Source organism: Apis cerana, linkage group LG9, assembly GCF_029169275.1.
Source record: "Apis cerana isolate GH-2021 linkage group LG9, AcerK_1.0, whole genome shotgun sequence".
Lineage (NCBI taxonomy): Eukaryota > Metazoa > Arthropoda > Insecta > Hymenoptera > Apidae > Apis > Apis cerana.
The window spans coordinates 6,200,827-6,222,107 of NC_083860.1; the positions used below are offsets into that span (position 1 = coordinate 6,200,827).

The 21,281-nt window shown below is 32.3% G+C and overlaps 1 protein-coding gene and 1 long non-coding RNA gene across 3 annotated transcripts in view; one reads left to right on the forward strand and one right to left on the reverse strand.

The window, feature by feature from the left end:
• The window catches only part of LOC108003884 (keratin, type I cytoskeletal 10-like), a 65,838-nt gene that overhangs the window by 34,027 nt on the left and 10,530 nt on the right, over positions 1-21,281 (reverse strand). The gene's annotated exons all lie outside the window — the stretch shown is intronic.
• Positions 13,861-20,877, forward strand: LOC133666663 (uncharacterized). Its single transcript, XR_009831101.1, has 2 exons — positions 13,861-20,502; positions 20,591-20,877. It is a non-coding gene; the product is annotated as an uncharacterized LOC133666663 (long non-coding RNA).

Here is a 21,281-nt window from a genome sequence, read left to right on the forward strand (position 1 = left end):
ATCAGAAAAGTTGGGTTTCTGATATAAATTATTCAATTTCTATCAAGTGAATTAAGAATTTTAAAATTCCCCACGAGCTCTGTTTCTCATTAATTACCGAGCTTAAGGGAGGAAAGAAGAAGAAAAAGACAAAAGAGTCTTGTTAATTATCTGCATTCCCTTAATTGATACCAAGGAAAGCGTTCAAATGGTTACAAAAAAAGGCAACAACGATTGCGCCGCTCACACGGAGTTCTCCATTTTTTTTTTTTTTTACCATTCTATCCTTTCAACTGTTCCATTCCTCGCTGCATCCCTGTGTTATCTTTTCTCATTCGCTCAACCATCCATCGCATTTTCATCGGTACGCGTGTTTAAATATTTTCTTTGGAATAAAAGAAATACTATAAAATTACCGAGAATGCTTAAAATACTACAAAATCCTTTCTAAAAATAATTATTATCGATGATATCCCCCGTTGAATCAAAGATAAAAATCGGATACTGTATAAAAATATTCAAAATATATTCTAAAAGCATCGAAACACGCTCCAAATATTTTCTTTTTCCATCCAAGAATCTTAAAAATAGTATCAATATTGTACAATATTGAACTATAATATTCGTCTTCAAATATCCGACTAACAATTTCAAAACGCCAACCAAAAAAAAAGAAAAAAAGTCGAAAAGAATTCCCCTAAGTGCTTGCATCCGTCTAATTGATACGAAGGAAAACGTTCAAGGGGTTGCAAAGAAAACAGAGCGACGATTGCACCGCAGAAAGGGAATCTCCCTCGTTTTTGCCCTTCTCCCTTTCCCTCGCCCCAGCTTTTTTCACCTCTTTTCACTCTCTCTCCCCCCACACCGCCTCCTTCCCCCCAATTTTACACGAACTCCGCTCGATTTTCGTTCAATCTGTCGATATACACGCCCCCTCTTCCCCTTACATCCCTCTTTGTCCCCCTTTATCGTTGGACCACGGTTACCGACTTGGCTCCGACAATTTAACAATAGCCAACCTGCTGCTACCCCCCACCTGCTAATTTGCTCCGAATTTTTAACTGCATCCCCACTTGAAACGGTCGCGAAAAAACCTCCCTCGCATTTCATCCCCTCCCCAGCGCTCCCCATTGTTCTCCTTTCTTCCTCTTTCGCGAGGACAGCTACGTCCCTCCTCCTCCTCTTCTCTCTTTCATCTCCCTTCCACGTGCAATTTGGTTGGAACACACGTGACGATGGTGGTGGAAAATTCTAAAGATAGGCCACTCCTGGGCTCGATGCTCGCCTCTAATCTCCACGTTTTATCGCCACGTTATCGCGTATGGTTAACGAAACGCGAGCAAAAGGAAATGTGCACGGGGTGGATATCCGCGAAAACGGGATTGCAAAGCCACGGTTTCTCGATTCGAGAAGGGGAGGGGGTGGACTTTGTAGATCCGAGAAACAAGTGGAGTAATTTTTGGGATGAGTAGATGGACAGGGTAGGTGTATTGATTGAGCGTTTGCGAAATATTGAAAAGAGGTATTTGGATAAAGTTTACTTGGGGAATATGTTATAGGATTCTTTGGGGCGGGTTTGCAAAGATTGCACGAGAATTGTATTCGAAAAGCTTGTTCACAAACGTGTAAAGGATGTAACGCGTTATTGACGATGAAAGGAAAGGATAATATCGCGAGGAAAGTTTTGAAGGGTGAAATAAATATAATAAAGTTAAGATGTATCGCTTCGATTATTTTTAATTCGATAAATAAAGCTCAATCGATATTTTTTTCGTATAAAATCCCTTCTCTCGAAGATGGGAATAATATTAACATCCTGTATAATGTTGATCAATTTATACAACGAGTAATTATTTTTAACTGTAAAATTTTTAATGACGTTCAATAATTTACTACGTTTTAATTAAGATGTCAGGACAATCCTCTCGTTAATTTGAAAGCAGTGTCGCTAATTAATTCCGCAGTGAAAATAATCTAGGAATTATTTTTTTTAAACTTTTCTTACGTTATATAAGGTGGCTATTGCAAAATTCAAAGGAGAAAACGCTGTTTTAAATATTCACCTTCTAAAGAATGAGAGAGAACTCACTCTGCACGAATTTCTCGATAGAATTATCGCGGATTCATCTAGTTGGAAATATTATTCTCCGAGGAAGAGATATCAGTGTTTAGTAAAAGTCAGGTACGTTCATATACATGCTCGTAACACGCTTTTGATATTTTGTTTTTTGATAAGAAATAGCGTAGGGAATAGAATAGAATATTTCTTGAATTCTTTTCTTCTCTGTTGTTTTCTTTTTAAAAAAAAATTTTCTCCCTTCTTTAATAGTTATCGAATAAATAAGTAAAATAAACTATAATATTTTAATGAGGGAAAATATAAAATTAAATTAATTTATTAATTTATTTTAAAAAAATGTAGCGTTCTGTATAAAAAATATTGTGCATTTTCACTTGCGTTCGTTTGTGTTCGATTTTTATCATTAAGATAAAGATAAATAAGAGCAAACGCGAGTGTCCTGGTTCGTTTGTCGTGCAGCCGCAAATTGCGAATGCAAATACATTGATGGCTGTCGTGTTTATCAGTATACTCGTAGCTTGTTAAGTCTCTGGCCGACTTAAATCTTCGACAAATACGAGTGGTATTCGTGGTAAAATTTCGAGGAAAAATTCGAAACGCAATTGTTTCTTTTAAATTTTAATATATCCTTCGAAACAACCGTAATTTTCTCTTTAAATTTTTTTGCATTTTTAATTTTTTATCTATTCTCTTTTTGCATAAAATTTTTGAATTTAGTAGTTTTTTTTTTTTCCTGTTCTAAAGTGTAGTAGAAAGTGTAGTATTTTTAAATTCAAAGAAAAATTCACGAAAGAAACTCGCAAAGAGAAAATTCTTAAAAATTTATCAAGAAAAAATTCTGCGTGAAAAAAGAAATTCTCGTTGCAAAAGTTAGCCGAATCTATATAAAAATTTATTAACAGATCTAGAGAAAAATTCTTAAAAATTCAACGAGATCGAGCAATAAAGATTCTTTAAAGTCCAACAAAAAATGCGAGAAAAAATTCTTAAGTCTTAACAGGGATGAATTTTTAATGATCCGATAGGAAAGATTTCTGTTTCAGAGTTCATGCTCTTCTAGAGAACTTTCTAGAGGAAGATTCTTCAAAGGATTCTTCAAATAACATTCTAACAAAAATAGAATTTTATAGTAAGAAAAATTGTTTATATTAATCCTAAGGGGAAAAAAAAGAAGTCAAGAAAAAATTCCAAAAACTTAAAGAGTCAAGAAAAAAATTCTTGAAAGCACACTGCATGAAAAAGAATATTTAACGAGTCATTCCTTAAACAGAAGAAAGTTCTTCTTTTCTAAATGTCTCGTCTTTATACAGGGTGATCCAAAAATCATATTACATTTCTGCAACAATAAACAAGAATTCAATCTCATTTTTTATTAGTTTAATCTTCAAATTAATTCCAATCAAAGATACAACGCGAAGATCCATTCACGCGTGATTAATCAAATAAAAAATATCAACCAATGCATCCGATAATTATAATTAAAAAATTTTAATAAATTTTAATACGTATTTTTATACAATTTTCCTTACGTATATACTAAATAAAATCGATTTACGTTCGCAGTTACAACTCTTCGTTTATCCCCGTCTTAATAGAGTATTCGATTTTTCACAAGGCTATAAAGAAATTCCACGGGTTCAAAGATATTCGAAAAAATCTTGGCCACGTGCATCCGTGCACAGAATTTTCGATTTTCCCTTCAATAGAGAAATTGACGAAATGATATCTGTTCGAAACACGAATCACGTAAATTCTGAAACACACAAGCTAGTCTGGTGAGTCAGGTTGCCTTCGATAACATGCTATCGAATCTCGTCATCGATTTCGGCCACCGTGAAGCATATAAAGAGATCTCGATACAAGAAAATTTTTCGAAACTTGTTTCATCATCTCAAATGGGATATAGATCAGAGTTTCGAGAAGTTAATTTAAACTTCTGCCTTTTTAAAATATCAAAGATTATACGCTTTTTATTTACTTCTCTTAATTACAACATTATTTATATCATTTGATATTTTTAACGTTAATGACTTTTTTTATCAATTCTGTTTCAAAAGTGGTTGGAACCATTTTTTCTTTTTTTTTGTATATTTTTTTTCTTCTTCTTCTTCTTCATAATAGTGTAACCGATGTTGAGAAACGTTTTTATAGATCGAGAAGAGTTGTGAAGTGAGAAAAAAAGAAATTTATGATTCTTTTTTTCGCTTGGAAACGTTGCTCGTTTCACATTCATAAGTATTTTAAAATTCATACGTATTCCTACGTAAAAAAGAAAGAAAAAAGGGGGATAAACTTTGACGCGAATTCAAACGTAATAACAAATAACATCAAGGCGAAAAAAAAAAAGAAATTTAACTGCATAAACTGCTCGTTATATTTAGAAAATAAGAAAATCATTCTCGTGATAGAGGAAGTAATACCTTCTAATAAATAACAATTTTTATAAATTCATATATCTTTTCTAAATTAATTAAACATACGCTTATACTACTTGTACGACGAAACACACGCTTGCACTACTTATTCCCACGAAATACACATGGTCTTTATCTTTTAACGTTTTAAATCGATTAAATTTCTATCGATATTTCCAAAAGAAAAAATAAACTTCTATAAAAAGAAATCAGATTATTTTTTTAATCCTCCAATAAAATTCGAATAATTTAGAAACTTAGAAAACAATGTGATTCGTCTCGTCGCGATTTTATTACACTCGAAAATAGTATTTTAATTAATTGCACTTAAAATTGGGCTTGTTCAGAGTTGAGCTCGCCTTCCAACTTCTTTTCATCGAGCCACAGAACAGCGGAAAGGAATCGGGAAAAAGCGTAACAAAGTTTGAAACGGCGACCAACGAATAATCAGGGGCCAGCGGTTTATGTACTTTGCCGTCCAACTGGCCAACTTATTCGTGGCTTTAACGATCACGTTTTAAACTTTATTATTTATTCCCTCCCTTCCTTTGAGATCAATATGTCGCTGCTTTACCAGTACAATTATAATCTTGGATTGCAAACAAAATAATTTTCTCTTCGTTGCTACCCTCTTTTCATTATTTATTCATTTTTCTCTGGTATTTTTAGCACAACATATAACGAGATATATATCTCTCGATTTGCAAACTCAAATCTCATCGAAATTTGGATGAAAATTTGAGGGGAAGAAAATAGAAACATAACACGCTTCGTCAAATTCTTATCTTATCCTCATCCAATCAGGATTCGTGGAATCTTCGTTAACGCGGAGAATGGATCGAAAAGGCGAGCATCGAACTCCCGTTCCGACAAATCTCCATCCCGCATCTGGAAACTCGATGGAGAATTATGCTCAAAGCCGCGCTCAAAGGGGCGACGCGAGGTTCCGAAAGGAAAGGCGACCCCAAATCCCCGCCCAGGCCGTCCTCCATCATCCAGTTGCTTTCCAGCAATTTGCAAAGTCGCGTGTGCACACAGGCGGCCGAGTTATCGACACCGAACACCGAGCAGGAAAATTTCCAAGTGTTTCTTGGCTCGGTGAATTTTCGTTTCACGAGGGTGGATCGCGTTTCCCTTAACCCCTCCTAGCCTTCGAATTTAACGCGTCGACGGAGATGTCTGTTCGAGAATGTATAAGAGGTGTTCGAAAGGTGTTAGACGGATCGATGACTTTTTTCCTTTCTTTCTCTTCTCCCTTTTTCTTTCTTTTCTTTCTTCGAAGTGATTCCAACCATGTTGTTGACGAACAACAAATAAACGCACTGAATGAACGCGTTTCTTTAACGAAATTGCGCCTGTTGGACGATATATTTGAAAGAAAAGTAATAGGTACCAACTTAAATATGAAATAGTACCGCTGGCAACATTCGATAATAAAACTACTGAAATAAAATTGTGATTAAATAGTTTTAAATAAACGGGTGTCGACGAAACGAACAAGCAATTCGATTTCGAAAAGAAAAAGGAAAAAAAGAATAAAAATTTTACGAAAAAGTTGACGATTGTTCGTCGAACATAACCTAACTTTCTTATCGTATCTGTAAACGGTTAATAAAGCGTATGATAGAACGATCGACGTGGGGGGATAAATGGCGAATATCGGCAAGCTCTGCTCCAACATTTAGTCGTTAGGGTGGGAAATGGGGGATGGTGAGCCGCGACAAGAATGGTATTAAGGTCGTCCTCGCTCGTACGAAAGCGTGTTTCACTTTTTGAAACACCGTCCGTGAAAATGGGATTGCATTTCTGCGCGGCAAATGGCAATTGCACTCCTTCCGCTTTGGAAAAGGCCTATATATATATATATATAAAGAGAGAGAGAGGGAAAGGGAGAAAATTGTCCGGCTTTACGGTGACATTGCGATTTTTCCTTTCCTTTCTTCAATTTTGTCTCTCCTTCTATTATATCCCTTTTTCTTTACCCTCCCCCTCTTTCACTTTTCTAACGCATAACTTCGACTCTGATTTTATTCGTTTCTTCCTACTTCATCGATCCATCCTCCTCTCCTTGTATTTTCATTATTTTGCTTGCTTTGATTTTTTTTATATTCCATCATGGCGGAAATAAATTTTTTTTGCTCGGTCATCGAGCGACTTTCAAATAATTTCCATCTGTGTTCGGTTTTATTCGATTCGCTTTTTCCAATTTTTTTTCGTTTCTTCCTACTTCATCGATCCATCCTCCTCTCCTCGTATTTTCATTATTTTACTTTTTTTTTTATTCCATCATGGCGGAAATAAATATTTTTTTGCTCGATCATCGAGCGACTTTCAAATAATTTCCATCTGTATTCGGTTTTATTCTATTTATTCTATCTCCAGTTTCCACTTTTAATCTCTTCCTCTCTTTTCTTCTTCTTCTTCTTCTTCTTCTTCTTTTTCCGTTCGCAAAGTTCGATCGCGGAAATCCATTCGTGTCTCTCGCCTCGTTGTCACATTGACTTTTTCCGCACGGTCGCGCGAATTTCGACGAAAGTTTGACGAGTTATTCGTTCCACGGACTAATCTGATTTTATCGTCGAATTAATTCTCTCACCCGCCGTGATTTTCGTTACGCTCGTGACGACGATATTCGTTCGCGAATATTCCCAATCGTTCCACATTTTCACCGAATTCTTATTATTGGGGAAAACGAGTCAATTGTCGGATTAAGCAACGTGGATCGCAAAAATTACTTGAAAATTTAGCGAACTATCATGTTGAAATATACGTATACATAATACGTATTTTAAAATATTGCGAAATGAGATAAATTCGATGGATTTAAAAATATTTTTTTTATCAAAAAACATAAATGGAAATCGTTTTATTACTAAAATTCTAGCAACAATTCGACACAGATGAATAAATAACGTCTTTCAATTCGAAATATAAAAAATCGAAAATCTTCAACGAGGATATAATAAATCAAACATAATCTATACCTAGATGACAGCTCATTCGTCCATAATTCACGACACCTACACAAACTGTGAAAAATATCAGGATATATATTCCAGTCATAAATCCAAGATTTAACGAGTCTCTGACATTATCGAGTTTAATTCCCGCGCAAATAAATCCGAAAATTTGGTCAATCCTGTAAAAAAAACAAGCGAAAATATCCAAACTTCGTTTCCATTATCTAACATACTGCCTATAAATCGAAGATTCGACGTTCGAGGCGGAAATGTTCCGCGAATAATGAATCAAACTGCGTCCGCCATTTTGCCACGAAATGTTGAATCAATTTTATATTATCGAAAAACAAATCCGCTCCAATATTATCTCGTGTCCGTCCACGACACGAGAGATTTTCGATAAAAAAAAATCCCTAGCTGTCTGTGTTGCGAACGTTGTTTCTCTTCTCTTCGATTTTTTTCTACCCACACGTTGGTACCGCGTGAAGGAAAATTGTAGCAGAATGTCGAAACAAACTTTTACATTCTGTCACTCTGAAAATGAGTATCGAGTACTGCGGGGGAAGGGAAGTATTTATATCATTCTATTTGTATGACAGACGCGTTCTCTTTCGCGTGAATTCGTATTTTCGTATTATGTGTTAGAACATTCTTTCTCACGATTAAGATAGAATAGAAAAAAAATGTGAGCAAATGTTGTTATGTTACTCTTTTACTACTACTTTAAAAAAGTGTAAATTTTCCCAATATTTTTATCATTTTGTTAAAACTGTTTCAGTTTTAAAAGAATCATATCGATATCTATATATAAGTATCTGGAAAGGTATCTAGGGAATAAGTAATTCCTAGGAACTTTTATTGCTCTAGTATTGACTTTTAAAGGATCGAAGAAAGCCAAAAATTGAAGACTTATTAAAAGACTTTTCCTTCCATTCATTTTTCCTTATATTTTATAATATTCTTACGAGACAATGACACAAAGAAAAAGATTAAATCCCATGAAAATTTTAAATCTCCTAAGAGGTTAAGTTTCGGAGGTTAAGCTAGATTAGAAGAAGAACATTTTCTACTTGTCGTAAAATACAAACGGAGTACGTTGACCTTTTAGCTTTTATATCTTGATAAATATTACAATTAACTTGGGTATAAATCCTTACCAAGTACCCAAATGATTTGCTTATAAGCTCATAAGCTTAACGTGTCTGCATCCCAACTTGCAGCTATGCAAGAGGAGGGGAGAGACTACAAGAGATAAAATGTGCCGTGGCCTTTTAACCGGTTAATTTGGCTGGGATGCGGAAAATGCAGTCATAATTCTTTCAAGCATAAGAAAGTTTATTCTTGGACTCGCCAACATAGGTTAATGTCATCCATTGAAAGGTTTTCAGTGATATATATATTACAACAACATAACTAATAACTTTTTCCAATAATTTTTTTAAATATTTGTTATAGCGAGGAATACATTTTGTTTCAATATAATTTTATAATATAAGATTATTCATGATAAATAAGAACATTCTTTAAATATGATTTATCCTTGAATATATTCGTAAAATATTTACCTTCAAAAAGAAAAATCCAATATCTCTCTCTGCCTCATTATTTCCTAAAAGATTCAAATCGACAGAAAAATCGAGAAAAAATCCCCGTTATCTATATGAATAAATTCCTACTCGTAACAACCCTTCTTTTTCCTTTTTCAAGAAGAAAATATCCATGTTCCTAACTAATTGCTGAAATATCCAACGCTCTCATAATTATTGTGAAATCGAATCGACATTGAAAAACACCTACCAATACGAATATCGATCTAATTCTTGGAGGGAGATGAAAAATGAAAAAATCGAGGCTGACACGTATCAATCACAAATCACCTGGTCGAAAAGTTGCGGCTCGGTCCATTTTCCGAGGATCGATCAAATCATTTTCCGCGAGGAAATTTTTTTCGAAACGTTCCCCCTCTCCCCCTCTCCCTCCCAATTAATCGATTTCGAGGTTCTCGTTGAACGAAATCAACAAAATGGAGGCAACAAACGCTAGCGCCACTTCGCCGTTTCACCGTCATCGAAATAGCGTAAAAGATTCATTTTCATTTGGTGATTTTAATTATAATCCGCCCAATTTTCAGGAATTAAAAGGAATATCGTTCACACTGGGCAAATTAAATTCGTTTCGCGATTCGCCTCGCTATTTTAATGAGCTCGCCGAGTTTTTGTGAAAGCGGAAGTATATTGTTTCGTCAAATTATTGTTCGTGCCGGTGTTTCGTTGATTTGAATGTTCGAATAAATATTTTTTTTTTTTTCTGTTTTTCGTGTAATTTATTTTCTCGAATAATTATGACGATGGATATATGGATGGAAAGGAATTCTTTGTTTTTACTTCTCTAATTACGAGTAATTTTTTTTTTCAATATTCTTTTGGTGATTTGAATATTTAAATTTTTCCTTTTTATGAGTATATGTTTGCACTTTGTTTTTTAAGTAATTAAGTATGAATAAGGTATAAAGAAAAAGGGGAAGTTTTTTGTTTTAAATATCGATTATTAACGTGCGTGTGTATTAAAATAAATAAATTATTAGAAAGTATTTTATAAAATTGGGATTAATATAATTATTGGAAATTTATTTATTTGCAATGATTTTGATAAATTAAACAAAACTCCTGCACTTTTAATTTATCCCGTTTTAGCAGAGAAATTCTATTTCCTTTGGCATATTAAATGAAACTCTACAAAACTTTATCAATTCGATTCATCGTGATGGAACTTCCAATTCTGAAAAGAAAATCGTCACAAAATTGTATAAATTAAAGGGGAAACTTTAAGAAAATTCATCTTTAAAATCTACGAAATCAAATTGAACTTTACGAAGTATTCCAATTAAATTCGTGGGAGAAAGATTTTTATTTTCTAAAGAGGATACGAATTTCCTAAAATCTGATAGATACATTAAATAAAAAAACTGTAAATTTGATAGATATGAATAATATTAATATCGTTAGATTGCTTTATTCTTGTATAAATATCATGTATAAATATAATGCAAATAATGTTAACAATTCATTTCTATATCTCTGTAATAGAAAACGAGTAAAAATTAATTAATTTAATTTTAATTAAGTTCAATTGAGCGTTTTTAATGGTTCAACGATACCAATTACAAGAAGAAATTAAAAAAATTCATTTTCACAATCTAGGTCTTTACTAATTCAATTTACTACGTGGAAATTTTCTTTTTTCCCGGAAAATTATCATGGAATTTTATAAATTAAATAAAGGCAGAATATTATATGGGTATCACCAAAGTAAAAAAAAAAAAATTAAAGCAGTTTAAATTAATTAACATTTTAAATTAAATTTAAACTTTCTTGTATTTATTTTATATCACATTTTGCAACACGAACAATACAAAATCTCTTCTTTTCCAGAAACTCATCAAAAAAATATGATTAAAAATTATTTAAAAACTTACATAACCAAAAAAAAATTAAATTAGCACATTTAACTTAATAAATTTTATATTTAACTTAACCTAATATAACCTAATCAAAATTTAGTTCACGAAACAATATCCCAAAAAATTATTTAAAATTATTTCCACCGTCGGAAAAATTTCACTTCCACGATAAGTCGATTAAAAAATTATGCATACTTATGAAAAATACAAATATGAAATCTCGTGTTGTAACGATCGAACGAATTAAGAGAAGTATCCTCGTATCCTTGGCGGAATAAAAATTCCATTTCCACAAGAGAAATCATCGCAAAAATCTTCCCCTCCCAGAAATTCAATGCCTCTTTTCATCCCGTTCGTCTTGCACGCGTATCACAAGGGAATTTCGGTCGCCTTAAACAGCGAGCGTCTATTAAAAATTTCCACGGTTTCTAATATCGTCCCCTTCCGCGCCAATAGCCCTTTGTGTTAAGGCCTGTGAATTATTCGAACCGAGTCGACGAACGAAACAATTCGATCCGAGGAAAATATTTAATCGAGTCACGTATGTACAAACGTCAAACACGCGCCGGTCGAGGTCGTTTCGTATATAATCTCTAAATAAAAATATTAAATCGATCGAAACTCGTAAATCGAGTATCAACGTCCTCGTTTCGTATCAAAATATACACACGTATATATACGTCGAACCAATGTGAATTTTGGTTATTATTCCGCCGGCATTCAACGAAGCATAACCTATTACAGAATATTTCCGTACGATATAAGAGTGAGAGTGGATTCTTTGAGTATAATTCTTTGAGAAATCAAAGGTAAAATAATTTTAATAATTTCATCGATGTAGTTAAAAATTAATTTGTTTTTTTCTTTATATAAAAATTAATTTCTTCGAAATATAATTTTTTTTTAAGAGTGAGAGTAGATTCTTTGAGTATAATTCTTTGAGAAATCAAAGGTAAAATAATTTTAATAATTTCATCAATGTAGTTAAAAATTAATTTGTTTTTTTCTTTATATAAAAATTATATTTCGAAGAAATTAATATAATTTTTTTTTAAGAGTGAGAGTGGATTCTTTGAGTATAATTCTTTGAGAAATCAAAGGTAAAATAATTTTAATAATTTCATCGATGTAGTTAAAAATTAATTTGTTTTTTTCTTTATATAAAAATTAATTTCTTCGAAATATAATTTTTTTTTAAGAGTGAGAGTAGATTCTTTGAGTATAATTCTTTGAGAAATCAAAGGTAAAATAATTTTAATAATTTCATCAATGTAGTTAAAAATTAATTTGTTTTTTTCTTTATATAAAAATTAATTTCTTCGAAATATAATTTTTTTTTAAGAGTGAGAGTGGATTCTTTGAGTATAATTCTTTGAGAAATCAAAGATAAAATAATTTTAATAATTTCATCAATGTAGTTAAAAATTAATTTGTTTTTTTCTTTATATAAAAATTATATTTCGAGGAAATTAATATAATTTTTTTTTAAGAGTGAGAGTGGATTTTTTGAGTATAATTCTTTGAGAAATCAAAAGTAAAATAATTTTAATAATTTCATCGATGTAGTTAAAAATTAATTTGTTTTTTTCTTTATATAAAAATTATATTTCGAAGAAATTAATATAATTTTTTTTTAAGAGTGAGAGTGGATTTTTTGAGTATAATTCTTTGAGAAATCAAAAGTAAAATAATTTTAATAATTTCATCAATGTAGTTAAAAATTAATTTGTTTTTTTCTTTATATAAAAATTATATTTCGAAGAAATTAATATAATTTTTTTTTAAGAGTGAGAGTGGATTCTTTGAGTATAATTCTTTGAGAAATCAAAGGTAAAATAATTTTAATAATTTCATCAATGTAGTTAAAAATTAATTTGTTTTTTTCTTTATATAAAAATTAATTTCTTCGAAATATAATTTTTTTTTTAAGAGTGAGAGTGGATTCTTTGAGTATAATTCTTTGAGAAATCAAAGGTAAAATAATTTTAATAATTTCATCAATGAAGTTAAAAATTAATTTGTTTTTTTTTTTATGAAAATTAATTTCTTCGAAATATAATTTTTTTTTTAAGAGTGAGAGTGGATTCTTTGAATATAATTCTTTGAGAAATCAAAGGTAAAATAATTTTAATAATTTCATCAATCGAGTTAAAAATTAATTTGTTTTTTTTTATATGAAAATTAATTTCTTCGAAATATAATTTTTAATATAATTTTCTTTAATACATTCTGCTATAATATAATAATAAATTCATACGGATTAAGATGGAAATTTCGTCTTGGAATATTTTCTTTCGAAATTTTCAATTAGAATAAAAAATTGGATAATTTCGAGGAACGAAACGTCTCCTTTTGAGATACGATTTTAAAAATGATTTATAGCATAGTATAGAAAATAATTTATTTTATTATTTACTCGTTTTGTGACTCCCAAAACGAAAACGATTTATACACATTATGAGTGAGGAATTACGGAGAAGGCGAATGAGATTCTTTTAATCTTCAAATTGAACATTAACGAAGAATTTACCAATAACTCGAGCAAATCGAGTTACTCGACCGCATTTCCGATTTGAGTTTAATGGCCCTACAAATCTGATGATGTACGTATTATCCATCATAATGGAACGATCTCCATTCACGATTATAACATGGAGACTAGCAATGGATCTTTCGAAATGCTACTGAAACCGTGCCATTTTTTTTTTCAAATTTAAATCTACCTACTTTTGTTACATTCTAATTCTTCGCCAATATCCTCTCTGAAAATCTCCTTTTCTGGAATCATAATATTTCTCTCTTCTCTATTTGAAAATGTAAAAAGAAAAAAAAGAGAGAGGAAATGTAAGGAAGAATCGGAGAAACATTTCCTTCTGGAATTTTTTTTTTTATTTTCAATCGTATTATTGAAAATCTTTTAACATTTTCTTTTTTCAATTTTCTATCATAGATAATTTTTTTTTTCAGGGACGACACAAAAAAAATTTAATGCATCTTTCGATGCGTTATGAATAATCTAAATCTAAATGTACATCTCTTTCGAAAATAAAGGGAGAAATCGTTCGTGGAGGATTTTTCTCAATGCGGTGGAAAATAATCGAGACGCTTAAGTGCAGAGGTGTATGTGATTTTTAAAAAGTGTCAATTAACGCCTGTTAAAATGGGACGCGTTCGTTCCTTGATTTCTCTTTTTTTCTTTTTTTTTTTTTTCGAATAAAAGAACACGTCGATGCATTCAATATTACATCCATAAAATTCGAGACGCTATTCGTAATTTACTGTTTTATCACGGAAAATCTCGTGAATCTCGCGGAAACGTTTAAAACGATTCGTTCGACGTGGAACTAGAAAGGTAGTTTAATTGGTACTGGTACAAGGATTCGAATCGCGTTGATTAAAATATTTGATTGCACGTTTTGAAATTTTTATTTTGAGAAGGAACGGTTGAAAAATGGTAATTTAAACAATATTTGTTTAATTCTATAAACTTGCTATGTAAAATTTATACGAGAGATAGACAGAATTAGATAACCAAATTGGCCTCGGATAATAATAACATTCCATACATACAGTAAAAATATAAATCAGAAAACTTGGAAAAATTGGAAATTTTCAACTTTCCTTCTATAGATAAGAAAAATTAGAAAAAAAAATTATAATAACTTGTGCGAGAATTATAAAATTACTGCAACTTTTCCACAACAACAGATATATCTATTTGCACCAACGAGAACCAATCTAAAATTGAATTTCTATTTCTGAATTCGCGGAAAGAAGAAAAAAAATTAAAAATCCCCTTTCTTCCTCTCTTCCCTCTCCCCTCCATTCCTAGTATTCCTGGATGACGAAAGATCGCGGCCCCGAAGCGATATTTATGATCTGAAACGGTGGAGAAGGACTGGTTGGAGATACACAACCCGTCAAGTCCCCGTAACTACATTGAAAAGGGGGATTTCACGCTCGTCGCTCAAACACCGACACGGATACACAAGCGTAGCCGGCGATTCCGTTTTCTCTGCGATTTGCACAATATCGCGTACGTCAGTGTCATTTGCATTCTCCTATTGCATTCATCCTCATCCCACCGAGCCGAGTTGGAAAGAATCGTTTCGAAAAAAAAGTGTCCACGTTCAAAATTCGATATATCCGGCTCTGTGTGTGTGTTTTTTTTTTCTATTTTTTTTTTACCTTCGTTCAATCGGTGGAAATTCGAAAGATTCGATTGAAATTTTTTCCGTTTCGTTTCATCGTGATATTTAATTTGCAAATGTCGAAGTTTTTTTTTTAAATGTAAGTAAAATTAAAGTTCAAAAAAGTAAAGTAGAAAAATTAGAAGTTGAATTTCGAAAAAATGATATTTATTATGGATCGTTCTAGGATCGTTTGAAATTTGAATAGAGGGCGGGAATGGCGTGGAAAAATGGCGAAGCTAATTTTTGAAAACGAAAATTGTTCGTTTTTAAATTAACACCGAGATGAAAGTTAATCAAGTTAGTCTATATTTTCAGAATTCTTTTCTTTTTATCCTTTTTTTACACTCTATAAATATTCTTTAGGGAAGGATTTTATTTTTATTACTGTTTTATCGGCGATTTCCTCCGCATTCCTCTCGATTCTATTTTATTGGAAATCGGTTGATGGTGGATTTTCCAGATTATTTTTCGTTTCATTTCCCATCAAGATAAACGAGCGAGAAGTTTGATGATATTGAAGTTGTTTCTCTCGATTATTTGTAGATTTAAATTAATTTCTATAGAGGGTAAACAATGATTTATAGGAAATTTTTCTAATTTTTCTAAAAAGATAAAACGAACTTTTATGAGATGAGGTTGTTTTAATATTGGATACGTTTCGATAAATGGGGAAAATTTCTCGCTGATTAAATGACAAATGTATGATCATTTAAAGAAAAAATGAAACGAATTTTAAATATATTTCTTTTTCGTTGGAAAATTTTGAGAAATTTTAATATCGAAATTATTGTAGAAATAAATTGTACCTTTAAATAATTCCGTGATCGTTAAAAAAAATATCTAAAACCTGTATTATTTTCATCGCGTTATTTATTATCGAATTTATCACTTTTATCTTGTCAAAATTAATTTCTTTTGTTATATTTTCCAGCTTGTATAAATTTTTATTATTAATTTTTTATATCAATTCTGAAATATAATGCGTATAGATTAATAACAATTCACATTGTTTACAAAAAAGAACACTATATTATTTAATCTCCAAATTTAATCAAATCATCGATCAAAAACTTGTTATCAATATCAAAAAGTAGTTTAAATTCAACCTTTCAAGTAATGGATCGATAAAAATATTTTTAGAAATGTTTTTATAAAATAAAATGTCTCGAGAACAATGGCAGATGTTGAATAAAGTTAAATAAAAAAAGTTATCGTATCACGCGAAAGTCATCGTGGAAAATTTTCACAAAATTATCGAACTTCGAATTCTTTCCATTTCGAAAAAATTAATTTGAAAAATATTTTCAAAACTTATCGTTTTTTTTTTTGTTAAATATTCATTTTATTCGAGGTAAAAGGAAAAGTTTGGTGAATATTGTTAGCGAGTTAGGTGCAATTACGAGCATTATGCTCCCTCTTGTTGTAAACTTCGCTCTCTCTCGACATACTAGTCACCCTAATGAGTGCTATGTGCTTAGGAATACGAATGCTTAAAGCTATTACACCATTTTCATGCTGAGTGTTCATATTTGTCAAATTGCAATGTGTGAATTACGAATTCTACGAGAAGAGAAATTCACATAATGATATTATATTAAATTTTAAAAAGATTTTATTCTCCATGCTTAACAAATTAACTTATTTTTGGTTAGAAAAAATAATTAATCCAAAATGTTTATTACAATCTTCTTACCATCAACCGAAATGTGATTTCTTAATTTTGACCAATGATTAATTATTTTACCGTGATATTTCTTTTTCCCTTAAATTTTATTTTTTTTTTTTTAAATTGCACAAATACTCGAAAAATACTCAATGGAATTCTTCGGTATTGATTTTAGCTTACTTTTAAGCCAGCTTTATTTTCGATGTATATCAAAAAATTTTAAATTTCAAAAAAATAAAAACTTCCTAGTTTTACCTATCTTATTTTCAAGATAAATTTTTGAAAATTTATAATAACTAGAAGAAGAATTAACAAAAATTTTCACTTCATTTTGCAAAAAAGAACACTTTTTATAAATTAAAAAATTATGTCACTGGAAAAATTAAAAATCTTTTCAGTGAATACACTTTCTTAGGGAAGAATGATAGAGAAATTCAACTTCTTCGCACGAGTTATCTAACTTTTATTTGAGTTATTAGCTTCGTCGAGGGAAACTTTGAACATATTCCCCCACGATAAACGTGGAACAAGATCTATTTAAAATACGTTCAACGATTGTTACTCGTGTTCAACGATGTTCCTCTGATACGATAATCATCCACGATAGATAAATAATTTTATGTTGAAATAACGCTCGATGAGCGAAATTTAAATAATCATAATTCATTTTCGTGCTTTAATCTGCCATCTTCGATCATTGTATTTCTTTCGTATTTTATTAGATTAGAAAACTGGACTGATCTAATCTACTCTCATCTGTTTAAATTATTCCAATAATCCAATTGAAATTCTCATATTCATTCTCGATCGATAAGTAATACTGCGTCGATTTATTTCTTTAAAAAGAAAAAAAACAGAGAGAAAGAGAGAAAATTCAATAAAAATCGATCAAAAAAAATGTCAAATATTTAATTGAAAAATTTTCACGCGTGGACGAAGCTTACATCCAATCGCACGCTACGTTCGAAGAAAACAGACGGATAAATAATACATAACCCCCGAGATAGTATCCTCCCTTCCTCCACGTTCTTTTCCACGGCAATCACGAAATGGCGTTTTTTTTCTTCTTCCTTTTTTCTTCTTTTTTTTTTTTTTTTTTTTTGCCGGAAGACACGCAAATGACTCCGGTTTTGATACGATCCGCAAGAAAAACGAATCCACACGCGACACTCGAATCCCCGTGCACTCGGCTGTTCCAATAACAACCATAATTCCGGACTTTCTGCCGTGTCGAGCGAATTTTTCCCCGGGTTTTTTTTGCCCGGCTCACCTCTGTCTTCTCGGGAATAATCCATGAAAGTGGAATCGAAAATTTCCGATTCGAAAATCCTCGGAGAGAACCGGTATACGAAATTTTTTCCCGAATATTCCTCCAACTAAATTAATTAAAACACGGCTCCCGCATATTGGAATAAGAGATATAATTGTTTTGCCATGATTAGAGTGAAAATAAATTAGGAATAACTTTCTGGAGGAAAAAGAGAACAACGGAACACGTACAAGATAAAGTATCGATAAGTGAATCAAATCAAAAATTCACCTAAATCTGTCCTAAATCCTCCTAAATTTTAACAATAATAATCCAAACAAATACGGTAGAATGAAACTACCATTCGCTATTCGAGGAAGCGCAGAAGCAGGGAAAATTCTTTCGAATTACACCAATTTGAAGGAAGACAGAGCGAACGCTCTAATTGGAAATATTTTCGTAATTGGGAAATCCTCGAGGATCCGGTTGGATCCATCACCGGGTTGAGGAGGAAGGAACAATCCTCGTGTGACAATCCCCGTTTCCGGCCAGCCATCCGTCGGAAGTTCGGAGGGGGAGGTTGTCCAAACCGCCGGAATTCGAGCTGTAAATATAGTTTCGTGGGAGTGACGGGGCGCGAACGAGGCAGAAATTCGATTTTGCCTCGCGGAATCTGCGGTCCGCAGAGGTGTTCCGCAGGAACGTAACGACGACAAAGCGTGGAAACCACGCGTGCCATCTCGGCAATCCGGCTGTCCTAACTAGGAGGCCGATAAATGGACGGCTTGATGACTTGATAATTTATGAGAGGAGGATTTATGAGAGGAGGCTGGTTTAATTGAACTTTCGTAATCGAGCAAGTTAAAGTTTAAGTTATTTTTGGATTTTTGAATTATCGAAATGGTAATTACGATTTGTTATATTTGGATCAAAGGTTTAATTTATTTGATATTCCTACTCCAATTCAAAAGTGAGAGATTATAGATACGTATGGAATGGTAAAATTTCATCCGTGGAAGAGTTATGTGATAATTGTTAAATTAATTCGTAAGAAAGTAAGGATCCAAGGTCTTTAAAAGGTCTTGTTAAGCCCTGTTCGAAGACGAAGTTAAGCCGCAGTCGTGTATACCGAAAATTTTCTACCAAAAACATTCCATTGGCGTAGGAAAAAACTTACTTTCACGCTTTAATTGAAGGAAAACAATTTTTCAGAAGAATTATTAGAGTGGAGATGGAAAGAGAGAGACGAAGAATGAAGAGAAATAATAAAAATTTCAAAATAGAAGGCAGAAAATGACAATTAGATTGTACAAATGAAGAGTGGAAAATTATTTTGTAGTCTTATGACTTTACCAAAAGAGGGAGAAAAAAAAGAAGAAAATATGCATGCGGTATAAAATATTCAAATAAAGAAAACAGTGGAAAACTGAAGGGTACTCTTATTTTTAATTGTAAAAAAAAAATGAAGAAAGTTTTCGGAACAACAGGGAATTAAAAATTCCCTTATAACTTTATCCAAACAAAAGAAAAATACATCAAATATTGAATACCCAAATAAAGAAACCTTCGCGATAGACATCCACAACTTGCGAAAAAGCGAATCAATAAAGAAATAGATCCAAATGAAAAAACTTCACAAAGAACCAAAAAAGCTGAACCTATCTTCAACATTCCAAAATTAGATTATAAAAATTCAATTTCCATCTTGCAAAACTAACTTCAATCTCAAAAAAAAAAAAAAAGAAAAGAAACAAAATTAAATGGAGAAAGAATAGAAAAATCCCTTTGAAAAGAAAAAGAAGAAGAAGAATCTTAAAAGAGCCATGAAAATTCGATTTCTAAACAACGAATTTCCACAACGGAACGCAATCAAGGCGTTCCAGTTTATCCATTATCGCCAACAGAGGAATACACTCGTCCCCTACGTCGCGTTATCTCTTAACCCGCTTAACAAATTCCTCGCCTCGAGATATCCTTTTTTATTTGCCTTTTCATCCGTCGTTCACGCATTGTTTCCACCATCATCGCCAGATACCCGATCGCGTAATCAGCGCGTCGAACCCCGTACAATAAGACAATGCGATCCTCCTCCTCCTCTCTCTTTCTCTCCCTCGTCCTCCTCTTTATCCCTTTCCATGCTTTCTTTTTTTTTCTTTTCCTCTTCCCCCGCTATTTTTTTTATCGAGGGGAGGGGGAAAAAGGCTCACGTCCCACGAGAACCGTTGGTTACGTTCCCATTTAATTATCGGGATTGAATTTTCCTTCGAAGAAAGATCGAGCCTTCCCTATTTTTCGCGCCGAACGTACATGGATATACGAATATGTTATTATGGACAATTTCTTTTATCTTTTTTTTTTTTTTTTATTTGGATCGTCGTGGAGAATCGTAGTCGTCGAAGGAAACGGAGGACTTTTATCGAGTTTCGAGAGCCTTCCAGAGAGAACGAACCGACGATGGCCTATTTTTATTTCCGCAATTTCGGCGCTTTGGGGAACTAGGGGTGAGAGATGTGTCATGTTGGTCAAGTGTGACTTATTTCTTTTTATGTGTGTGTATGTATATGTGTATATATATATTTTTTTTTCAAGAGAAGGAAAAAGAGAGAAATTGGGCGAATTTCCGATGATCGAGACTTGGAGGAATTTGTGTTGCAATATGGACAAACATCTGGCAAAACTGAAATTGTAAGGATTTACAGAAAAGGATTTTCAATTTAATTTGGAAGATAAATATTTCTATACTTAACGAAGATTTGTAAGATTTTCGAAAGGAAACGATTCTTAACGAAAATTCGAATTAAAGATATTATAATCAAACCAAGTTCAATTTGTCTCGACCAACATTAAAAAAAAAAAAAAGAGAGTTAATCGATCTGGTAAATTTATTTCGATCCATCCATGTAATCACGAGTCTATCCATCAATTTATCGAGTCTAACCCCGCTTGTCATCGCCATTACCATTCCCCCCTTTTCCTCAATCACTTCCTCCAACGAACCTCCATTAACCACGCCTCCCAACCCAAATGCCCATTAACATTATTCAACGCGATTAAAATTACTTCCCATCCATTGTTTCAGCTCCCAAAATATTCACTTCGTTTCGGCGAGCATTCAATCCCTCCCTCCTCTTCTTCTCAAACTATCGAATTTCGCGGGAAATTCGAACGAGAAGCTCGCATTCGCGCCGCTCAAACATGGAAATGCTTTTTCCCTCTCTCCCCCCCTCCCCTCCTCGAATATATCGACGAGATTATAAACTCCAACACCAACACCTTCGAA